We start from the raw sequence: 5,944 nt of genomic DNA, 5'->3' as shown, positions 1-5,944 counted from the left end.
ACCAGGAACTGTGTGGGCGCCTGGGTGGCTCAGTCGGTTAAGTGAGTGCCTTTGACTCAGGTTATGATCCCAGGGTCCTGGGATCGAGTCCCACATCAGGCTTCCTGCTCTGTGGGGAGTGTGCTTCTCCCTCTCCCACTCCCCTTGCTTGTGTTCCCTCTCTTGCTGTGTCTCTCTCTGTCAAATAAATAAATAAAATCTTAAAAAATAAAAAAGAAATAAAACCAGGAACTGTGTTATATTTATGTTACCAGCACCAAGCCCAGGAACTGGTATAGGATAAGCCCTCTAATATTGATTGAATTATTATATATAATGATGGTTGTCACCTTGTTTGAGGATTTTCTAATTTTTCCACTTTTCCACTTCTTCCCTTTCAGATACCCCCACTCCCAAGCCAATGCCTTCAATTCCAGCTGTCAATGATTTCAGCCAGATTGAGCTTTCTATTGCATTCTCCTTCATTGAACATCCTTAGTATACACTCCCAAACTTGCTCCCCAGGCTCTGCCAACATACACTGATGAGGTGCTGGAACTTTGCGTGGCTGTCTCCTCCTAGAATAGGCCTTCACTTCTGCATCTGGACTACATTGGGATCTAGCTTACCACAAGATGGGTTGGTTCTGAGGAAAATCAGCATCAGAGTGTGAGGCAGCTAGCCTAACTGCAGTTGTTCAGTTCTACAAAGGCTTTTTTGTTTGGGAAGTCTAGTTCCCCTAGTCATAGTGTGTCCAGCCTGTCAAAGATATTTGGGCATCCAATGTTCTCACTCAGCATCTGCCCAAATGTCCTTATTCCATATCTCAAGGTCTCACTTCTTCCACACAGTGCCCTTCCCATAGTGTAAGGGACATGGTGTGGTTGCAGATTTAATTGGCACTGAACACTCAGGCCCTTGCCTTGGTGCTGAGCCATAGCTGCCCAGCAACTCCGGGGGATGAGGAACTCTTCCCAAACTGTGAAGGCTTTGGGGTTTTCTGTGGATCTTCTCAGCTGGATAGTTTTTCTCTCAATGTCAATTTTTTCACTGTCTATACTTCCTGGAGCTATCAGAAAAAGCCAGTTTACTCTTCAATTTTTATAATTATAATTTTTGAAGATTTTTATTTATTTATTTGTCAGAGAGAGAGAGCACAAGCAGGGGGAGCGGCATGCAGAGCTGGCAGAGGGAGAAGCAGGCTCCCCACTGAGCAAGGAGCCCGATGTGGGACTCGATCCCAGGACCCTGGGATCAAGACCTGAGCTGAAGGCAGACGCTTAACCAACTGAGCCACCCAGGCATCCCTATAATTATTATTGTTACCAAAGAAATTAAATGCCACAGTCACATGATTTCCCAAAGCCCTGCTCTCCACCTTCACTTCATGCTTTGCCACTCCTAAGGGTAATGATGCTGCCATGTGCATATGTAAAAATATTAACTGATAGCTTAAAAGGGCACCCACCCAAATCATGATGGTTTTTACTGCTGGGGAAAGGGGAGAGAAATTGGATGGGAAAGAGAAGAAAAAGGAATTCAAATTTTGCTAAGGCATTTTATTTCTTTTATTTTAAAAGGAAGCTAGAAGCAACTATGAAAAAAATGTTAGTACTTACAAATCCTAGTTGGCAAAGGTTTATAATATTATTTTTTAACTTTTTGTATTTTTCAAAATTTATCCCTCCGAACTCCCCATACAAAACTAAGAAAGTAAGTCATAAAACTGTTACATCAAAAACACACACACACACACACACACACAGGGCAAAAATCACATCAGTAAATACTCGAAATCATTACATTATATAAAATTGAAAAGTCACAAAAAGCAAAAGCTGTCTTTTACTCATCTGTGTTCCCCTGATGTTCATTTGTCCTTCCCTAGAGCCAAACACTATTACCAATTTTTTAGTATGCTTCAAAAATATTTAATGCATTTACAAGCACATACCTATATCAATTCTATAAGCAAAAGATAGGCATTTTTGCACATGTTGCTTTGTTCTATATACAATGTAGAAATGGTCTCCCATCAATACATATAGAGATCTCTTGTTCTGTATAGCTTCATAGTGTTGCAATGTGTTGATATGCCCTAAGTTAATCAAGTTGACCCTTTACAGTGGATATCTACTATTTTGCAGTCTTCTGCTATTAGAAATAAAGTGAACTTCAATTAACTGTACAGAAGTCATTTCATACATGTTTGAGCATTTACGTAGAATAAATTTCTAAAAGAGGAATTGCTCAATAAAGGGATATGTGCATTTATTTATTTTTTTTTAAATATCTATTTATTTATTTGAGAAGGAGAGTGGGAGAGCAAGAGCTGGGGGAGGGGCAGAGGGAGATGGAGAACGAGGGAGAGGGAGAGAAGCAGACTCCCCACCGAGTGTGGAGCCCCAATGCAGGGTCTTGATCTGTGACCCCGATGCCATGACCTGAGCCGAAATCAAGAGTCCAACACGGAACTGACTGAGCCACCCAGGTGCCTCAGGGATATGTGCATTTAAAATTTTCACAGTTGGGATGCCTGGGTGGCTCAGTCAGTTAAGTGTCTGCCTTCGGCTCAGGTCATGAGCCCAGGGTCCTGGGATCAAGTCCCACATCAGGCTGCTTGCTCAGCGGGGAGCCTGCTTCTCCCTCTCCCTCTGCTGCTCCCTCCACTTGTGCTCTCTCTGTCAAATAAGTAAATAAAATCTTTAAAAAAATTTTTGTTCACAGCTTCTGCCAGATTGTTCTTGACAGAACTTTATGGCAATGTATGATAGTGCTTTCCCACTGCCAAACAGTAAAACCATTAGGTTTGAACTTAATGATTTTTTTCAATCTAATAAGTGAAAAAGAGTAATGTCTTATATTTTTTAACTGATACTTCTATATCATGACTAAAGTTTCTGTATGTTCAGGAACTATTTTAAATTCCTTTTCTATGTTCTTCTGCCTTTGGATCTTTTGCCCATTTTCTTTTTAGGAGCTTAGAATTTTTCTCTTTGATTTGTAGAAACTTTATTTATTTATTTATTTTTTAAGATTTTATTTATTTATTTGAGAGAGAGAATGAGATAGAGAGAGCATGAGAGTGGGGAGGGTCAGAGGGAGAAGCAGACTCCCCGCTGAGCAGGGAGCCCGATGTGGGACTCGATCCCAAGACTCCAGGATCATGACCTGAGCCGAAGGCAGTTGCTTAACCAACTGAGCCACCCAGGCGCCCCGAAACTTTATTTTTAAAAATAAGGAGTTAACTATTTGTCTTTGAATTTTGTTGCAAATATTTCCCCAGTGTGTTGTTTCTTGACCTTGTTGTGGTGTTTTTGCTACAAAGATAATTTTCTTTAAAATAGTCAATATTTTCAGGGTGCCTCAGTGGCTCAGTCAGTTAAGTGTCTGACTCTTGGATTCAGCTCAGGTCATGATCTCACAGTTGTGGGATTGAGCCCCACATTGGGTTCTGCGCTCAGTGCAGAGTCTGCTTCAGATTCTCTCTCTGCTCTCTCCCACTCACTCTCTCAAATAAATAAATAAAATATTTTTTAAAAATAATAAAATAGTCAATATTAAAAGAAATGGTTTTTTGGGTGCCTGGGTGGCTCAGTTGGTTAAGCGACTGCCTTCGGCTCAGGTCATGATCCTGGAGTCCCTGGATCGAGTCCCGCATCAGGCTCCCTGCTCGGCAGGGAGTCTGCTTCTCCCTCTGACCCTCCCCCCTCTCATGTGCTCTCTCTCATTCTCTCTCTCTCTCAAATAAATAAATAAAATCTTTAAAAAAAAAAAAAGAAATGGTTTTCTTTCATGCTTTCTGATTGAGAGCTCTATTTAGTCCTTCCCTATACTAAGATTATAAAAATAAATGTCCCACTTTTTCTCCATGTACTTCTGTGATTTCCTTATTTTTACACATAAGTGTAAAATTTTACACATAAGTGTAAAATTCCAGTCCACCTGGAATTTATTTGGTGTCAAGTGTGATGCATGACACAAGCTTAAATATTTTCAGATAGGTCCCCGAGTCATTTAACATCATTTATTGAATAATCCATTTTTCCCAACTAATCTGAACACCAGCTTTAAAATATGCTACATTCACACACATACTTGATTTTTGGACATTCTAGTCTGTTCCATTGACCTGCCACACAGCGGAACCACATTGTTTTAATCACCATAGCTTTATAATACAGTTTAATATTTGGTAATGCTAATTACCCTCAGATTTCTTCCTTTTTAGATTTTTCCTGGATATTCTTGCTTTTTATCTTCCGATGACTAAACTCATTTCGATGGTTCAAGGAAAGATCTGTTGGTATTTTTATTGGAATAACGCTAAACTTATAGATTGATTTGGGGCCTTCTTATCTAAAAACAATCTGCTTGTGGCACCTGGGTGGCTCAGTCATTAAGCGTCTGCCTTCAGTTCAGGTCGTGATCCCAGAGTCCTGGGATTGAGCCCCACATTGGGCTCCCTACTCTGCAGGAGGCCTGCTTCTCCCTCTCCCACCCCCCCTGCTTATGTTCCCTCTCTCGCTGTGTCTCTCTCTGTCAAATAAATAAATAAAAGCTTTTAAAAAAAAGAAGTCTGCTTTTTATCAGCTCCAATTCTCTTTTGGGTTCTTCAGTTTCATTTTATAGCTTTATTCACACAGAGTGTGTACATTTCTTCTTACAGTTATTTTTTTTAAAATTAAATATCTTATTTTATTATTTTTTTAATAATCTTTTTTTAAAAGATTTTATTTATTTATTTGACAGAGACAGAGATAGCAAGAGCAGGAACACAAGCAGGGTGAGTGGGAGAGGGGGAAGCAGGCTTCCCACTGAGCGGGGAGCCCATGCAGGGCTCAATCGCAGAATCCTGGGATCATGACCTGAGCTGAAGGCAGACGCTTAATGACTGAGCCACCCAGGTGCCCCAACATCTTATTTATTTTAAATACAAACTATTTTTTTCGTTTCTTTAAATTTTTTTTTTAAAGATTTTATTTATTTATTTGACAGGGAGAGACACAGCGAGAGAGGGAACACAAGCTGAGGGAGTGGGAGAGGGAGAAGCAGGCTTCCAGTTGAGCAGGGAGCCCGATGCGGGGCTCGATCCCAGGACCCCGGGATCATGACCTGAGCCGAAGGCAGACGCTTAATGACTGAGCCACCAAGGTGCCCCTCTTTTCTTTAAATTTTTTAATTGTTATGTTAATCACCATACATTACATCATTAGTTTTAGATGTAATGTTCCATGATTCATTGTTTGTGCATAACACCCAGTGCTCCATGCAGAACGTACCCTCTTTAATACCCATCACCAGGCTAACCCATCCTCCCACCCCCCTCCCCTCTAGAACCCTCACTTTGTTTTCCAGAGTCCATCATCTTCGTCTCCCCCTCTGATTCCCCCCTTCATTCTTCCCCTCCTGCTATCTTCTTTTTTTTTTCCTTAACATATATTGCATCATTTGTTTCAGAGATACAGATCTGAGATTCAACAGTCTTGCACAATTCACAGCGCTTACCAGAGCACATACCCTCCCCAGTGTCTATCACCCAGTCAACCCATCCCTCCCACCACACCCCCCACTCCAGCAACCCTCAGTTTGTTTCCTGAGATTAAGAATTCCTCATATCAGTGAGATCATATGATACATGTCTTTCTCTTTTTTGACTTATTTCGCTCAGCATAATACTCTCCAGTTCCATCCACGTTGTTGCAAATGGCAAGATCTCATTCCTTTTGATGGCTGCATAATATTCCACTGTATATATATACCACATCTTCTTTATCCATTCATCTGTCAATGGACATCTTGGCTCTTTCCACAGTTTGGCTACTGTGGACATTGCTGCTATAAACATCGGGGTGCACATACCCCTTCACATCCCTACTTTTGTATCTTTGGGGTAAATACCCAGTAGTGCAATTGCTGGATCATATGGTAGCTCTATTTTCAACTTTTTGAGGAACCTCCATAC

Source organism: Neomonachus schauinslandi, chromosome 15 (assembly GCF_002201575.2).
Source record: "Neomonachus schauinslandi chromosome 15, ASM220157v2, whole genome shotgun sequence".
NCBI lineage: Eukaryota > Metazoa > Chordata > Mammalia > Carnivora > Phocidae > Neomonachus > Neomonachus schauinslandi.
This window is presented reverse-complemented; position numbering follows the sequence as displayed.